This window comes from Colletes latitarsis, chromosome 6 (genome assembly GCF_051014445.1).
Source record: "Colletes latitarsis isolate SP2378_abdomen chromosome 6, iyColLati1, whole genome shotgun sequence".
Lineage (NCBI taxonomy): Eukaryota > Metazoa > Arthropoda > Insecta > Hymenoptera > Colletidae > Colletes > Colletes latitarsis.
The window spans coordinates 11,032,949-11,052,997 of NC_135139.1; the positions used below are offsets into that span (position 1 = coordinate 11,032,949).

The 20,049-nt window shown below is 38.8% G+C and overlaps 1 protein-coding gene across 7 annotated transcripts in view; it reads right to left on the reverse strand.

Moving 5' to 3' along the window:
• The window catches only part of LOC143342394 (dystrophin, isoforms A/C/F/G/H), a 655,322-nt gene that overhangs the window by 143,351 nt on the left and 491,922 nt on the right, over positions 1-20,049 (reverse strand). The gene's annotated exons all lie outside the window — the stretch shown is intronic.

The following is a 20,049-nucleotide window of genomic DNA, read 5'->3' on the forward strand; positions in this document are numbered from 1 at the left end:
AATTTCAAGAATTTGTGCAACATTTTTCCGGGAAATTTCTCCGGTAGAAATACGCAGAAAGTATTCTAGCGCAGGCAAGAGAACATTCACGGTGTTTCGTCATCGCGATGACGTGAATTGCGGCGAACGCCCGGGCCAAAAGTGATTTATGCCTGGTTTCCATGTACAGCGCCGCGGCGAATTTGGCGTCCCCGGGTGCGCCGTCGGCCGTCAATGAAAATAAATCGAGGCCGGGCGCAAGTGAATTAAGAAATATTCGTCGCAAAATTGATCCTTCGCGCATTTTCATTAACCAGAAAAATTCGAATACAGCGCAGGAATGTTGGAAGTGCTCGTATTTAACGTTTTTCTATTTATTTGCGTTTCACAAAATGCGATGGAAACCTCCCGAGTAGCGTTTGTACTTTATGTTACATCCTGTACGTTTTATGGGGGGAGAAAAAAAACAAGCGAAAATAGAGGGGAAATATTGCGGCGCGCACCGATGCAAGAAACCTGCTTCGAAAGCGTCGGTGCATCCATCAAAATGCTTTTCGTCGGAGTGCTCGTCGAAAGTGCGAATCGGTGACGTTTAATTGGAACGACGGATATCTGTGCCGCGGACGATGAAGTTTGATGATCGACGTCAGATTTATCGTCGAACGAGTTGACGTATCCTTTTTGATTGCACCGCGATCGAAGACTACGGAGAAGTCTCAAGAAATCGCGACAGCATACAAAGAATCTGAGTTTCATGCGTTTCAAATATGATTTATTTTATGGTGAAGTGCTTGGGTTGAAAAATGCGTAATAAAATATAGAATTCTAAGATCATTTTAAAGATTAGCCAAGTTATGTCTGTTTTAAACAAATTTGATTTCAAATTTTATTAAAAAAATCTGATGGAGCAATGTTGGGTGACATAATATATCTAAAATTAAATGCATTTTTATAAATTTAAATCTGTACAAATTTATATAATATTGTATTTAAAAATAGGATGAGTGTACAACTTGGATATGTAAGAATTCATCGACTTTTATAAAACGAATGGAAAACGAACTGCTTACACTATTCTACAGTTTAATTATGAATCGAGCGAATATTGCATAGAAAGTTACCCGAATAGATATCTATTGATACCCTAATTTAATTAAAAGTAAGTGATATTTTCTCGACGAGAGGCACGATGTCTCTATTAACGAGAAACGAATCAATTTACCGATCGAAAAACGTTGAAACGGTTAATAGAATGACTGTATTGCGATCTCAAAATTCCATTCCGGTTCCTTTTATCGCCGTCTTTTAATTTTGCCAGGGGGGGAAAAATTCCCGGGAAAAATAATCTCTCGTCTGCCTATCGGGCATCCGATCGCGTGATACCGATCGGTTCCCAGAGAGGATCGCGGCAGCGACTCGTCGTCTTAAAAGCGCACTTTCGATGCAGATTAGATTTTCCGGGGTTAATGAGTACCTGCGAAGTGACCCAGTAGCTGGAACAGGAACGACGAAGGGAAGGAAGCGTTTAGAGAAAATTCGACGGCTAGATGGCCCGGAAAAAGTGTAAAACGTAAAGCGTTTTTCGTCGTTCGTCGATGCTCCCGTTCTTCTTATCGCGGTCGCTCGTGGCGCAATTACGCAAATGCGAGTTATCGACGGTGTGGCTCCAACGGCGCAGTACTTTACAGGTCTTTTTTATTTTTATATGTTTTTTTCCTACGTCGATAGATTTCCATCGACCCTCGGAATCGCGAGATCGTTCCAAGTCTCCCTCGCGTCGCGCTGAATATTAAAGTACCCTAGAAAAAATTGTTTCGGGACTGTAATTTATTTAATTTTAACAAAAATAATTTCAAACACGAGTTTCTCCGCATATGAGTCGCAAGACATTTCACTTTGGAACTGATATAATTAATTCTCAAGCTGGAATGTTAAAGAAACTAAAAAATAGAATCCGTGAATTTTAGGTTACCGAGAATAATTATTAAAACGAATTTTAAATTATGTGGTTTATAATTGTTTGAAATCAAAAAAGACGAAACGAGAGAATCTTCAGTTTCCACTATCTTAGAACAGTCTAACAACGCGTATTACAAATAGTTAAACTTTAGACGCGTGCAGTTCCGAAACTATTAGTGTTTTATTAATTAATGAGGCATTGTTAGTAGCGACAAAGCCTCCCCTTTAAAATGGCTTTTGGTTTTTGTCGATCCGACTGTCCGTTTTGGAGATATTGTAATTTATGTAAAAGGTAATTTTTAAAATTTCGCTCTCCGCCTTAGAAAAGGCTATTAAAAATACTGAAAGTTTAAACGCATGCAGTTCCGAAACTATTAGTGTTTTATTAATTATTGAGGCATTGTTAGTAGCGGCAAAGCCTTCCCTTTAAAATGGCTTTTGGTTTTTGACGATCCGACTTTCCGTTTCGGAGATATCGTAATTTATGTAAAAGGTAATTTTTTAAATTTCACTCTCCGCCTTAGAAAAGGCTATTAAAAATACTGAAAGTTTAAACGCATGCAGTTCCGAAACTATTAGTGTTTTATTAATTATTAAGGCATTGTTAGTAGCGGCAAAGCCTCCCCTTTAAAATGGCTTTTGGTTTTTGACGATCCGACTTTCCGTTTCGGAGATATCGTAATTTATGTAAAAGGTAATTTTTTATCTCTGTCTTCGTCTAGCGGAGTCGGACCTCCTTGTCGCACGTGCGTGGTGCTGACCTACCCCGCGTACGTGACTGTCGCGACCGAGTCTCGGCGTAGTATTTCCAAGAATTTACTACGCGCTACTATCTACGCGCGCGAGATGAATGAACTCGCGCGAGCGCAACAACGAAACGTAAACAAAGCCTATCTCCGAAACTAGCCACCGCATCGACTTGAAACTAAAATCGCTATATCTCCGGAACTAATAAAGCTATCGACTCGTACAAACGCTCATTTTAAAGGGCATTTCATCCCCTATACGATGAGTATATCAACTATTATTATTTATGCTGTCTTCTATGTTTATTTTGACATTTACTTTGACGCTATATATCCAATGAAGTTTCAACAATTCCTATTGATTATTATGAACGTTTATTTCTTCATGGAAAGTAATATCCTTGATTATGCTGGTTTTTTTCTCCTGGTGATTCTTCTCTTAAGCATTGAGACGATGTATCTCAGTAATTAACACATTTTTAGTGTCGCTAGGTTATCACTAGATATACAATAGTTAGTTTTAATAATACTCATCGTATCATTGATCAGGAAAAAAACCCACATTCTTTTTAGACAATTCAACACTTTGACTGCCACGTCATCCATATATGGGTGACAGGATTTACCATTATGATACTAGAAAAATTAATTCTCAAGTTAAGACGTCGAGGGAAATAAATTTGAATAGAGTTTGTAAATTTTAACAAGGTTACGAAAATAAGTACTGAAACAAATTTTATGTTATGTAGTTTATAATGGTTTAAAATCAAAATTTTACTTGTGCAGAATATTATACAGGTTTGATTTGACAGTGAACGTGTTAAGCTGCTTCAGATTATCATTTGTAATTTATTCGAATTTTACGAAGAAAAATACACAAAGGAAAAAGCAAATTAAGAACATAGAAGGCAATATACTAAATGTATGGAGATCCCTTTAAGTAGATAAAATCTCTCGGTCCTTCTAGAAAGCCGGATCGATAAAAACCAAAAACCATTCTAAAGAGAAAGCATTGCCGCTTCTAAAAGTTATGAAGAAAACATTAATAGTTTTGGTGTGTAAAGTTTAACTATTTTTAATACGCGTTGTTAAACTGTTCTAAGACAGTGGGCACTGAAAACTCTCTCCTTTCATCCTTGCTACGCATATACTTCCTATTTAGATCAGAAACTAGCCAGAATTTGATACCAAATTTTGTGTCTTTTAATTAGATCCAACATAAATTGCCAACAAATCATATTTACGAGTTCTGTAACGTTAGGCTTAGAATCTAAACGCGTCAAATTGACGTGTTTCGTAAACCTAGTGTTAATGTCGATAATATGAAACAAAATTCACAGAACTTTTCGACACTGGATCGAATGTTTGAGAAAATAGTTGACGAACGACGAGAAATCCGAAATCCGTTGTAGACAGGAAAAACGCGAACGCCGTCAAAACGTGAGGTTTTCAATTATCCGTTGGTCGGGATCGCGCAAACAACGGTAATTAAATCAATTCCATGGGTGTTTGTGGCGCGTTGCGATGCAATTAAAGCCGCGGGGATCCTTACGCTCGAATCGAAGTTCAGCTTCGCCCCCCGCGGCAAGAGGAATATTACGTGTCTCGTCGCCTTGCTTTGCCTCGTCGCGCTAAGAACGTAATATTACGTCTCCCGTCGGAGATTGCTTTATTGCCCGACGGTATGGTTCCCGATAATATTACGAACACACGGTATACGTAATTGACAAAGGAAAACGCGGTTGTGAGCTGCTCGCGAATGATACCGTCGCGTTTCATTTATCATCGCGTGCACCTAACGAGCTGTGCTGCACCGAAACGCGACGGATGGCCGACATTGTTGGTTAATTAGAACTCTTAGCGGCCAACGCGCGACGTACCCATTGTCCGTCGACGCGGTTGCAAATCTCGCTAACGATGCATCCGATTCGAATATTTCAATCCACGCTCGATAAAATTTTGTTCCCGTAAACATGGCCGGGTCCGCAAGTTTAGCAAAGACAAAATAGGCAAAAGTATTGTTTTCAACCTCGTCTTGCACGATACCTTTATAACAGCCTCATTTATTTATTCATACAGGTGTATACGCGAAAATTATAATCAATTTGTTTTTCAAGATCTCGTAACGTAATCTTCTGTAATTGAAATTAATTTTTACTCGTTGTTGAGACCCTACACAGGTCATTTTTCGACTTGACAATTAAGAATTTTCGCGACCAGAACTATCCCCATAAAACTCGACTTCTTCGACAACCTTTGTACAATCAGTTTATTATTTTCATTAAAGTTTAAATAGTGTTAAAGAACTGTGAAACTGTGTCAACAAACCATCACCCTTCAAATCATATCCTAAAATACAGCAACACTTTGCACGTTAATTTGTACGGGGAATTAGGGAACGCAGACGATCCGTTGAGAAACTGATAAATCATCATCCTGCGTCGTAACAGTGAATAGTATTAAGAAAGGAAGATTAACGAGGAATTTACGAACATACTATTACTAGACTGCGGATGTTTATGTCAATAAAATATGTCAAAATATGCAGGACTATGCAAAATATATTCAAAATATGTTGAAATAATTTTATTACTTAAACACAATAACAATCAATTATGATTTAAATTACAATATGTTACGAATATTTTTTCAATATTGTTAAGAGTTAGTTGATGATGTTTAACGCCTAATCATTAAGTGAATTATTGGCACTGCTGCGGCTCTCCACAAGTTTAAACTAATGCAGTTATTTGAAAATTTATGCAATCTTCCATTAGTTCATTATTTTTTAAATGCTTTAAAGGAAAGTTGATTTCCATTTACCAATTTGGTAAAAATCAATATTAAGTAAAATAATTCAGTTGATATTGAGAGTCTACTTAAGGGTTAATGTCAATATATAAGCTGAGAACGAATTACAAGATGTGATTGTGGCATATTTGAATTTGCTGAAATAGCATGCTTTAATTGTTTTAGGTTCTTTAACAATCTGGCCTCATAAAATTCGGTTACGCGGAATACTTCAAAATTATTGATTAATACTATTCGTAGCATCTATGAACTGTTACCTTCGACGATTCATAAGATGTATAAATAGCTATGTTGTCATGTCTGCCATGACTATCGCATACAAACGTCGAATTAGTAGCTTGAAATAGATATTGGGAAGCCCACATAAGCATTAATTTTATGAAAAGAAATTCAGTGAACATATATGACATATGTTTTTATACAAAATATGCAAAACTTGCGAAATAAAAAACAATTTTTAAGGACCTCTAGTGACGAAACAAACTTCTATTTAGATTCAACTCTTTTATCTATTTCCTAGAAACATATGCATTTGCATAAACATCCACAATCTTAACTATTACAGTGGAAAGACAAACAGTTTGTAGGGAATACGAAACATTATTAATTTTCCAAGCCCAGAAGTCGAATATAAAAATGAACATATTTTTAAGGACCTCTAGTGATGAAACAAACTTCTATTTAGATTCAACTCTTTTATCTATTTCCTAGAAACATATGCATTTGCATAAACATCCGCAGTCTTAACTATTACAGTGGAAAGACAAACAGTTTGTAGGGAATACGAAACATTATTAATTTACATTTTAATTTTCCAAGCCCAGTTGTCGAATGTAAAAATGAAGAATGTTGTCCATACGTAACGCGGAAATTTTAGGGTGCACGAAGGAACGATCTTCCGGTGGAATGGTAGGCATAATTCAAGGGGCCCCGTCTTTCGAACGGTTCGCTGTTCCACGTGACGTATTTAATCGGCGGTGTGCCGAGCTTAATCAATGTCTGACACTTACGCGGCCGCGCAGCCGGTGACGTGCATACCGTGGAGGATTTCTAATGAGGAATTGCCGATTACCCGTCGGTATACCGAGATTTCACGACGATTCCGCTCCGCTGCGCTTCCCTCAGACTCGTTCCCGAGGGGACAAAGCCAGCGAATTTACGTGATCTATGGAAGATACGAGCCGAAAGGGATTCACTCGAAACGACGGGCTCCTTAACAGTTTGTCACGTCCCGAGTACGTTATTCGCGCGAATCCCTAGAAGCGATGTTCGACTATTTTTGGCGCTCTCAAGATTCCATTTCGAAAAGCGTCTGGAGAGACCAACCGAGATCTATGAATATCTAAGATGCTCGTTATCGAAGTAATCCGTCGAAAACAAACTGGGAGCTTCTGCGAGCAATTACACTGGTCGATGACAAATATGCATTCTTCGTGTAATTGGTCAATTTAAATCTCTATGGTTCTAATTACGAAAATGGAAGGTGAAATATTGGCTTTAGTTTTCCTGATATGGAGGCTGAAACACGGAAATTTTGTTAGCTCCAAAGAGGGGCATTTGTGCAGATTTTTACGTTTCAACACGATAGTCTTTTATCTAGTGTGATAAGCTAAACGCAAACGACATTAGGCAGGTGTAAACGTATGTAAATGTAATGGTTTTAGTTTCGTTATTTTAGTAAATTTACGATTGGTTAATAAAAATATCGAAAACCAAATGATTTCATTGACTATATTACCGTGAAAATTGTGCGCAAGTTTAAAAAATTTTGTTTCATTTTAACATACACATACTTTATTTATCCAAAATGGCTAGATTAAAGTATATTGCATTAATTCGTTGTACGTAATTTGAAATCTGAAAATAAATGTGCGTATCTGCAATGCAATCGTTGCACATTTGCACGCCCGACTCGTTGTCGGTGCAACGTCGAATAGGAAGCCTTTTCATTTCATTCTTTATGCAACTTTCATTTCATTAACATATATATTTAATATTCGTTACTATTTTTGCATATATAGTACGAAAATTTCACGTTAACGAAAATGTAAATTTTTCTTTTGCACAACACCTAGTTATTCAAAGTAATCAAAAAAACATAACGAGTTGTACATTTCTTTTCCTATTCTAAACGCAGCAGCGATGAAAATCTATTTGTCATTAAAAACATATATTTCTTTACGTATTGCATATTGCATATTAAATGCCTGATAAAATTACCCAATCAACGATCATCGAAAGCATACAGCCACTTAGAGTTTTCTAATATGTTTGAGTCGAGTAAAACTCTACGTAACTTAAAATAAAAGATAATAATTCATAATAAACAACTGATATCAGTTTCGAATCGTACCTAGCCGCCAGAGTTGCTCGTTTATCTGTTTGAATTTCGTGTTCCAATTTTTCAACGATTCGTAGTTATTTCGTTTAATTACTGACAGGATGTTTCGCGTAAATAACTGAATATGCGGGTTTTTAAAAATCCGCTGAACAGGTTTTTTCCCCGTGCTTGTAAACGAGACGCATCGGGGAAATGTTTCTCCCTTAATTGCCTCGGCAATTACTCGTCCGAAGGTACGTATCGACGCGAAGGTATTCCTCTGCGTGGACGTATGGCGAAATAAAATACTAGATCCTTCAATTACGTGGCTAAATTTGTCTAGTCGCTGTAAACAATTCTTTACGAATATGTAAATTCATTGTTCGGTTTTTAATAGTCTGTAATACATTCTAGAAACGAAATTAAACTTGCTTTTTCCAATATAGGAGGGTAATTAATAAACCAGTATTTAATTTAATTTAATATTAATTTGTCAATAATTATAAATTCTGAATTCCTTATTTTATACACGTTTTTTTCACTATTATACGTATGTATTTACCGATGGAATTTCAGCATGGATTAAGGAGAACGCTAAGGGAATATATTAAATGTTATATTAATATTCACTGAGAAAGATATTTTTGATTTGCAAGAGCTTTTTAAATTAATTCAATTATATATGGAACCTTAATTTTATCGTATTTCAGAGTGTCGATAACTCGACAGGAAGACGTGACAAGTTAAAGTTGAGATGAACAGAAACGTTTTAACTTACGAATCATTCAACACGTCTGAGGTCCATTTTAAGAATCATTACCGTACTAGACTTAAATTTTTGAAGTAATAATGATTGTTACTAATCTTTTGTACAAATTTTAATAAATGTTCCACTAGAGACTCATTTTATTATAACCCTCGAACTGTAATACACTAATGATTCTTAAAATGAACACACCCCAGCACGCATTGTTTTTTAAATGTCGTCTCACGTTTCACTGTTTCCAAGAGATATCCTCCCAATTGAGAGGAATAGAAATGTTCAATTTACGAATCACCCAACACGTCTGAGGTCCATTTTAAGAGTCATTACCGTAGTAGACATAAATTTTTGAAGTAATAACAATCGTTACTAATCTTCTGTAAAAATTTTAATAAATGTTCCATTAGAGACTCATTTTATTATAACCCTCGAACTGTAATACACTAATAACGATTCTCAAAATGAACACACCCCAGCACGCATTGTTTTTTAAATGTCGTCTCACGTTTCACTGTCTCCAAGAGATATCCTCCCAATTGAGAAGAACAGAAACGTTCAACTTACGAAACATTCAGCACGCCAAGGGTTCATTTTACGAATCATCACTGTAGATCGTAAACAATTACCTTTGCTTCGTTATTTTCACCCGTTCACCGCCCCCCAACGTTACGCCTACTGCGATTACCTGTTCGAAGAGGTGAAGTTCCGCCAGCAGCATGTAGGAAATGTAGATGTACCGTGCGTCGTCCGGTCTTCTTCGGGCACGTACCCCCCGAGAGGGATTCCCCTGTAGGGTGGCACGCCCCCCGGGCCAGGTGCCCCCCTTGCGTACACTTTCACGATAATCCACCGTAATTACGTACCCGGGAGCTCCCTCATCACCCCAGGGAACCACCTGCGTCTCGAGTCGCGGTTCTAGTTCCTCCCGATTTACCTGTTCACCACCGACGCTTCGACGTTCGCCGGACACTCGCGCGCACTTCCGTCGTCGTTGCACGCGCCTCTGCCGTTGGACGTCGCGGCGCCTGGCCACATTGTCGTCCCTCGTGGTGCCCCCGTTTGCACTCGCGATTAACCGTGTTTTTTCAGCGTGATCGGTCCGGTCGCAGCTGCACACGCGGATTCCCGTGCACTCGCGTTGATTATCGATCACCCATTAACGAATGCTGTACACACGAGAGTTAAGGGGTCGCGTCAGGGGTTTGGCCGGTGACACGCGACACGTGGCCGGATTTCGGATTTGCCGCGGACCGTCGAGCGGAAAAATGCTCGGGCACGTGTCGCGATTAACCGGCAAAGAGCATTTTAAACGCGCGCGCCTCTAATTAGCGCCGCGAAATGGAACGTCGTCTCGAGCCACCGTCGAACGGCCAGGGTAATTTTCGTTCGCCACCGACAGCGACAGAGGGGTTGCTTGAAATATTTGCGCGCCGCAGGATTGGTCCGAGGGAAATTAGGCGACCATTTCGAGCACCGAGTTGCGTCTCCCTGGGAACACGGAGACGCCGTTTTTACTCTTTGCTCGGGAACCCCGGTGTGTTTTGCGTGAACGGTTGACGATAGTCGGGGGTGTACTTACGGGGTGAACTGTCGTCGCAAGAAAACGGACTCGAGATAACGCCGGGCAGAGCAACGCAAATTTGCACATTTAACGAATTTGAGGGTTGCGTTTAGCAAATTTACACGGGGCATTACTCTTTGATGAAATTTTCTTATTGCGACGCGGTGTACGTCGACGCTTCTTGCACTTTGATAGAATCTGCGTGTCGCCTTCGCGACAATTAGTAAGCAGATTACATGAGTAGTTTGTTCGGATTACAGTTTACCCGAGTTTTTCATTTTTTTTTCTTTCTTTGACTAATTTTCTCGAGAGACAATCTCGTTTCGAAAGTCTTTGAAACTTTATGTTGGTAATTAAATTCTGTTTAGAGAATAGAGAACTGGGCGTGGTGTACTGTTATTCGATATTATCTAACCGTAAAATTACTTTATAGTTTTATCGATTCCATGCCGGAATTATGGGAGCTCTATTGTTGGGAGAAATCAAATTCCACGAGGAAAAATGACCCTCTTATCTTGGAAGAGGCTGAACGATTATATGTAGTGGGTGGTCGAATTGTTAGGTATTAAAGAGGCATTGGATTCAAATTAAACAATTTTTTGTTTTGGAGCTAAATGTTTTTAAAAATAGAGCCAGTTGCCCTATTATGGAATACGTTCGTAATTTGGAACATCGCAATATTAAAGAATCGTGATTTTGCCATCTATTGGCGATGAATGCAATCGATTACGATTTTCATTTGTTGCAACTAGCGTGCATATGCCCGAATTACAAAGTAACACGTATTAGTAAAACAATATTGAAGAAAATATTACAATCTGTGTTCTTGCAAGGTGATCTTTGACCTAATGTTATACATAATAAGGTAAGTTACCTCGATTATTTCTTCAAATATAAATAATAAATATAGTATTCCATATTACGAGCACTATGAGCCTAATATGGAAATTGAGGACCTCAGTAAAAAAAGTAAACATTTCCTAAACTGTTATTATATTTCAAATTTGACTGTTACCAGTTAAAAGAGCATAAAGTTTCCTATAAATTTATAATATTTAAGTTTTTATAAAAGTTCTGCAAGCAAGTGAAACATGTGTATAAAAAAAAGTATTCCATATTAGGGCAAGTGAGCTATTTGCTATCTGTTTTCTCCTAAATTGCAAAACAATATTTATTTTATATAAATTTATAATATTTCATATGTTCGTTATTTTAATATGTAAGATTCAAATTATTCACAATGAACATCTGGAAAGTATCACTAACAATTTGATCACCCATTGTATTTCATGACGAAGATTTTCTAAACCTAAAGGGACACATTCGAGCGAAATACCTTGAAATTTAATGCCGCTAACTGTGTACACATGTTGAAAATACAATGTAATTCCAAGCATCAAGTAAATTGAATATACTGGTGAATCGTGTGAATTCCATTGTTACGGGAAATTCAAACCCTCGACGAGAAACTAACCCCTTATTCTCAAAGGAGTTGAATAAACTGGTTTATTAGGGCGAATATACGGTATTTTGTTACAGAAATGTTAATAATAATAACCGTGCAGACTAATTAAAATAAAACAAAATAGCCTCTACATTAAATTCACAGTTACTCTAAAAATTATCCACAATCATTGAACAAACAAAGTTCAGTAAAATGTATAATTTGTTACAAACATTTCTATAAAATCCAGAATCCACCCCTCGAAGGTGTTAGACAAAAATTGTTCGATACTAAATTCAGTATTTCCATTTAAGACTTTTTACTGTATTGAAAGTTATAGGAGCTACATACAAATAAATAAAGAACAAACGTTACGATCTTCCCTCTAAAATTCTCTATCATACAAATCTCTCTGAACACCATTTTCTCACAGAAACGATATTCCTAAATATCGTGGAAATTAAATACAATTGAGCACGTGATCTATATCGTAAGAATTTTCGCGTTTCAAGAAATATTCACAGCACAATCTTCAAGTTACCATCGAGAGTAATATAATTATAATACTCCAACCCCACTTACCGAAAAGCGATTAGTCGGGTACAAGTGCTATCGAGGACATCAGCGGGACAATGTCTGTCCCATTGTTACCGAAGATCCAATTCCTCGAAGAGAAATTATACCCTTATACTCAAAGGGGTTGAACAAACGATGGCTGGAATAGTGGACACCCTCTATCTTGTTACGAAATCAATGACGCGTATCCACCTCCTTCCGACAGGGCGGATAAAATGTGGTCCGGGGATAGAATAGCGGCGCATTCCGTCGGATTAGAAACCGAGCCATCCGGGCCGGACCCGATTGAAACGAGGGGGCGAGTGGCAGCTCGATCGAAATAAAATGTACGAGGCGCGGAAAGAAGCCACGGGGATGAATAATGCATGGACGAACAGCTTGCGGTAAGTAACGAGGCGGATTTGTAAAACACCGCCTTGTCCTGTCACGGGGTCCCGATGAACCGCAAATAATTTAGCCCCGAACGTCTCGACGGGGAGGGGGAGGGGGTGGATGGCATATAAAACGGAGCCCCCGATTTTTCCTCTCCCCGATCCTCGACGGTATAAGTAATTTCTCGATATTGGATTCGTGAAACTGTGGAGGACGATTATGCCGCGAAAACGCCAACGCGGATTCTTCTTGGCGAAACGGCTGTCGAAGATCTTCTTGGAACGCTCGAGTATTTCGATTTTCCGAGATTTCACCGTCAGATGGGACGACATCGTCTACGTTTTAGCCTCGGCAGGAAATTTCGACAATTTTTTGTTTTAGAATATTTTTCCACCCGTTAAGAAATTAAACATTTTATATATCGTTTGAGAACATTTTGGTTTTCGAGTATCTCGAAAAAATGTTCCCACTTGCGTCGAATTTATTTTCTTGTAATACCACTGTTATTGAGAAATGTTGAACGATAAGTGGATTCGAGGTTAGCGCGTCGTTTCGCCACGGAATTGAATATTTCGCGAAAGTACCCAGGAATTTGAGAAAATTTCCACAAGCTACGATGTTCTTGCCGGATTGATAACAATTTCCGAGGTGAAATGCAAAGCGAATGTCGTACTTTCGAACGAGTTCGGAGGATATTTCGTCGTTCGTTTTTTATTCGTTACGAATTCGACATAAAATCTTCCTTCTAAGGAATGAAGAATTGCTCGAGGAACATGCATTTTTCAGACGAAATCAATTAATCGAACGAGTATCAGAGAAATCTAAGTTCGTTGAAAAATGACGTTGCTCTCGATCTTTGATAAATTCCTCGTCCGTTGCAGAACGAATTACTTTTCTTCGCGCTTGTAAGCAGAAAAACTATAAAAACTATAATAAACGGCGATCTGTAACGTCACGGGAAATAATACAAGTAGTTTAAGCAGGAAAACGGATAGAAAATTCCAGGAAGAAATATGTGCTTACGACCTCGAACACGCCGAAAACATTCATTCGGCAATCGTGGAATGTTTTATTCAACGATCCGCTGCTTCAGATTTTACTTCAGCCCTTAATAAGTAAAATTCTTCCTCCACGTTTAATCAAATTTCTCGTGTTTCCGAGTTTATGAATACAATGAAGTTTGCATAGTTTATTCAAAATAAACATTGTTCCGGTTAAACGGTTAACACGTTCATCTTTCGTACAGCGGAGGTGAAATTCGACACTAAATATTTCTACACAGCGATATCGTGTTTCAAATATCTCGCGTTTCACTTGTTGCAGAGGGGGATCACCCCAGATAGGATATAAATGTTCAACTTACGAATCACTGAGATTCATTTTAAGAATTATCACTGTACTTAAATTTTGTGAGACTTACTATTATTTACTATCACATCATTTACTATTCTATGTGATTGTTAGGATAGAATATTGAACGATAGAGATAGAAGATCCCTAAAATTGGCGTTCGAGAGATAGATTTCCCAATTTTCAACTTACGAATCACTGAGGTTCATTTTAAGAATCATCACTGTACTTAAATTTTCTGAGACTTACTATTATTTACTATCGTTCATTTGCTATTCTATGTGATTGTTACGGTTGAATGTTGAACGATAGAGATAGAAGGTTCCTAAAATTGGCGCTTGAGAGATTTCCCAATTTTCAGTAGTAACAATACATGTTTCTAACAGTGACTGAAATCCCTATGGAATCAATAATTCCACCCCATAACTGGAACCGATATCTATCAATTTCAGCATCGTGGCCTAGGTTATCGAACGCAACGATCCTTCGATATTGTTGCAGCAAATAGAGAAGCGATTAATATTTCAGTTTTCAATCTCGAGCGGCGTTATTACGGTCGATATCGAAGCTGGTGATCGGCAGCGGACGCGCCGCGTCCCTACGACTGTCAGACGCGGCGTCGTTCATTTCTCTCGGACGTCGGGGACGAGAGTACCGTGGGGTTCACGTCGACGGAACCCATTAACGGCGTCCACGGTTCGACACTTTTTTCCCCCCAGCGCGTCGACCCCTTTCGGGCCAGCGAGCAAACCTGCCAGTCGGGCTGCGCGTCAAAAACTGAAACGCGCCCTGCCCGGTGGACAGTCGGTGGCGTCGGGGAAAAATTTCATTTTAATATCATCTAAATGTCACGGCGCCGTTAGAAATGCACGTTGACGCGGTGCCGGCCCGGAAGAACCGCCGCCGTTTGTTTTCTGTCGAAAACACGCGGCTGAACTTTCCCCGGCGCCGGAAACGAATTGGGGAAGAGCGCACTCGTTCCCGGAGGAACTTTCCGGTTCGTGGAAAAAATTTTCCAAAGGGAACTACGGGCCAAGACCGACGGACCGCGAGATTGCCATGATAGTTCGGTCATGGGACTGAGAAAAGGACCCCAACTGCGCGATTTTATTTAGCTTTTCAAGTTAGTAGCGTAAGGACTCCTGGTAGTAATAATAAAACGTTTTACTTAGGGGTTGCATCGATTCTTACTGAAAAATATAAAACCATTTAACTATAATTTCACATAATAATATGTAAATGAAATGGATATTAAATCCTGTGTGTTGGAAAAAATCATTCGAAATTAACTTACAATAGAAAATTTACTTAACAGCAAGTGTTTCCAAGCATAACATTTAACTAAACATGGGAAAAATTATTCGAAATTACCTTACAAAATTTAAAATCAAATACATAATTTAACTAAATTGAATTCTAAATTTTTTTTTTATTCCCTATATTCTTAATATAATTTGAATTATATAAACAAACGAAACAAGCTCGAATCTAATAGATTTCTATTTCTTTGTGCTATGTTTACCGAAAAGAGCGCGCCTTTAAGGGTTGAAACGTTAAAAATTTATGCTTGATTTCTTTGGTTTTTTATATTTGTTCTGACGAATAGTTTCTGAAACGTGGTCTTATTTCCAATGCCCTGTATTTACTAGCTCGATAAGTTCTAAATATTACTTGTAGGAAAGTTAGTCGATGGAAGACATTAAGCCGCGATTTTGTTTCGCGATTCGTCGGTGTGGGTCTTTGGTTAACGCAGAGAAGATCGAAGCGGCTGGTAATGCCGGTGGTTCAGGGTCTGATGGAGAAACTGGTGTACCAACCGCCGCCGTAATGTTACTGAAAGAGGCCGATGAGAGAAGGGGTTTGGGTTAAGCGGCTTGCGGACGATTAGAGAGCGCCGCAGCAGCCATCGTCGCGCTCTAGCTTCATCCCCCATTGGCGATCAAAACCCAACTACCTTCGTGGTTCGGTTAAATACATACTACTGAAAACAGAGCTCTACTTCTTCTTTTGTTCATTGGATGATTTTTGTCCCCCCGTTTCACGAGAACCGCGAGCAGAGATTTATATCAGATAAACTTCCTCCTCCTAACCATTCGACCATTTTATAGGAATTCGTTCGCTTCGAACTTCAAATATTTATTACTCCGATAAACATCGAACATTTTTTAGTACTCCATTTAGTACTTTCATCCTACAACCCTTAAAATAAAATTCACTCCTCGAATACAAACATCGCACGTAAGAAAATCTTCTTATTTAATAATTCTAGAATTTATTTATTCTGTTATTTGAAGTGAAATAAATATTTCATCCCACAACCCCTGAATATAAAATTCACTCGAATACAGATATAACACATAAGAAAATCTTCTTGTTTAATGATTCTAGAATTCCAATATTTTAGAATTTATTTATTCTGTTATTCGAAGTGAAATAAATATTTCATCCCACAGCCCTTAACATAAAATTCACTTGAATACAAATATTTACACATAAGAAAATTTTCTTGTTCAATAATTCTAGAATTCCAATATTTTAGAATTTATTTATTCTGTTATTCGAAGTGAAATAAGTATTTCATCCCACAACCCTAGAAATAAAATTCACTCCTCGAATACAAACATCACACATAACAAAATCTTCTTGTTTAATAATTCTAGAATTTTAATATTTTAGAATTGATTTATTCGAAACATTTATTACAGATTGAAGAATCGACAACAGCGTTTGAACAAATAATCTTTCGAACTGGTACCAGTAAATATAACGTTAAAAATTTCCTTCACTCCCGTTTGAGAATTCTTTAGATTTATACGAGATCTTGCCGATTTTATTGGACTACATGTAATCGAATACGTGCCAAGAGGTTTTACTATTCGCGATCGAAGCTCGAAAGCGCGTCGCAGGATTTTCCATCATTTTTTCACCGCGTCGCGAAACGGCGAAGACATAAATTTCGCGAGGCAAAGACCCCCGGCCAGCGAAAGGCGTTAACGCGAGACATGTTCATATCGGATATGAAACTTCCTCCAGGAGATGGAACGCATCGTCCACATGCTCAGGGCCGTCTCCAGGGTCCACGGGAAAAGTTTCACGGAGGAACGTCGACAAAGCTTGCGGAAATGTCGAGCAAAGCCTGGTCAAGTGACTCGGGAAACTGCGAGGCCCGTACCTTCAAAATCAAATTTCCTGCCTGGGAGCAAAGAAAGGGACTCTCCGAACGCGTTTCTTCCTCCCGTAGGATCCTTCAGCTACGAGGAACATTAAACTTCGTCGAAAATACGTTTGTAAACAAAACTGTCGTCCGCGTGCTACCGTTTTGGCTTCGTCGAGAAGAAAACGTTCGCGAGTGATCTCGATGATCAAACAAACTGGACACGAGACGTTCTAAGAGCACCGAAGGGGTCCACATCGATGACCAGCGGGGGATTCGACGCTCTCGAAAGTGTTTTTTTTCGTCGTTTCTTCGATTCGAGAGATCCATTAGACTCGCTTCGAGATCATGATCGACGTTCAACACTTTCCTCGTCGACCGGAACGACTGTCGCTGGGATTTCGGTTTTACGATCCGCAGGGAGGATTTACGATTCCGTCAATTTCCCAGAACATCTCGCCGTCCATCTCATCCTGGTCGAGCTAGTCGTCGTAAAAATCTCACTGCGTACATTACGGCTTCGAAGAGTCCGATAACAGACCGTGTCCCGCTGACTCTGGTGCTTTAATAACGTCGAGTCTCGAAAGTAGGTGTAATGGAGCATGCGGAACGTTTGGGAAATATTTGGTTGAGCTAGCGTAATAGTTAAAAAGAAACTAAATACCTGATGAGTGAATCATTGAACCGAGCATGCCAGATATATTAATTTAAACGAGTCGAACGAGAAATTGGAAATTTTTGGAAGATAGGGCGAACAGATTGGTAGCTCGCAGAGATTAGAACCTGCGAAGGTAATTAGTAGAGGCGAGGTTAGTAGGTCGAAAAGAATGAGCCATAGGCGGCGCGGGTAACGCGAATCGATCCAGTGCGTACGTATTCGAAATTCGAACGTTCGCTGGCATTACGATTTCGTACTTCCGAATTACGATCGTTCTAGCTGCGCACCGGTATGTACAGCTCGACTTTACCGCTCTGTGACGAAGCATTTCATTGTTCGGAGCTTTTGGCCCGTCGTAAACGTTAATTCGAAGATTTATAGCGCGTAAGACCAACACGTTGCACTGGCGCACTTAACAACAGACCAATTCGTACATGGGAAAGTACTGCAATTTAACGGTTATCCGCGTATCAACGCACAGGTAATCGTAAAATATTACTCTGCTACAACTGAGCGTGCTACGAGCATTTGAAATCTTATCAGAAAAGTAATTTTCACGTTATAACGTGACTAACAGAAGTACTCGACAATTTGATAGTGCATAATAAAAGAATAGGAAAAAGAAATTTTAATAGATTGTCATATATGTTCTATAAGTCTTATAAAGATTATAACAAAATTTATTTAGGTTTGATACACAAGTAGTGTACTGTATGTAATAACAAAAGAAAGATGCCTTTCAATAGGAAAGAGAAATTTTAATAGATTGACATATATGTCCTATTAGTTTTATGAAAATGCTGACAAAATCTATTCAGGCTTCATACACATGTATTATATTATGTGTAACAGAAAAAAATGCTTTTAAAAAAGAAGAAGAAAGTAACAATAGATTGACATATATGCCTCATTAATCTTATAAAAACGATAGTTTGATAGTGCATAATCGTTTCAATTTGTGAAGCATTAATTTTGTTTTAACCCCTTAAAAAAAACATAATATAGAAATATAAAAACGCTTGGTTCGAGACTAAATTCTAATATATTATGAAAGCGTTCTTCTGTTTTTTAAACAATTTATCGATTCCAAAGGAACGTGCGCAATAAAAAAATTGCGAATGAACGATTTGCACGCGCAATGGTGATCCCTTGCAGTGCTTTTGTTCCAAGGAATTTTCCATAATGGAACGGTAATCGATCGAAAATTTAATTCAAAATGATATTTCGCTTCGCATGATGCTTTGACGAAGGACTGTCACGGGAGAGAATATGGTCGCGATTGTGAACGAAAACAGTGCTTGTCGATGGCCGGACGGTGATTCGTGCCGGTGAAATTTTGAAATTTGACAGCGATTAACGCGTGGCCGATCCGGCGGTGTTCTTGTTCCGTGCACAATCGTCACGGTACGTCGACGTAAACGACATCACGCCGGTACACGACGGAGCAGTCGACGAATTAACGCCCCATTGATGTTCCGATGAAACGGTCTAACTCGAATCAACGATCTCACGCTGTTTGTTCGACGAATCCCTATAATGCAATCCCACACGCGGACGTATTCACGCCGCAAACCTTTTCATCGCCCAAGGGAGACTGTTATTAACGCAATCAGTCGGAGGAATACACCGAATTTCAATGCAAGAAGAATGGAGAAATCGTATGCTTACTATCCATAGAATTTCTCGATATATTTGTTCATTGTTTCAGTACGGTAGAATTCTAGAAACTGTCTAAATTAAAAATAAAAAATGACGTAGACTGCAAACCTATGAGATGTATCTACAGATTATTATTTGTTCAAATATCTAGACATATTTTTCAAGAAGAAAAATGTTTAAAACGCAGAATAGTACGTCTAGAATCTCAGATTTTGTTTTTTAACCGAACTTCTGAATTTTCTGCTGCAGAGATTCCAGTATTATTATTATTACTCATTTATTCACCCTTTAGTACAAAAAAAAAGTTAATATGCAAGGAGAAAGAGAATAAAAATTGTACAAGAGAAAATATAATCCCTCACGAAGGTTAGTAAAATAACTATTGCTATAGTTTTACTACTTTTAGCAAAATTTATAAACGGGTGCAAAGATTTTGGGGGCGCGCGCGTGAGGCGCGAACAAAGCGCGGGGCTGAAAAGCGCGAATCGACCGTGACGACGATGGTTCTCGATCCGTTTTTCGGTCGGACAGTTTGCAAATAAATGAAAATTCCCGTCGGTAATAGGCCTCGATCGCATTACCGTGTACTCGAACAGAATAAATAGTGGCTAAAACGCGCGAGGAACAGGGCCAGAGCGCGGAATTCAATCGAGCTCGCCCCATATCGCGCGCGCGCATAAAAGCCGACGGGTGTTCC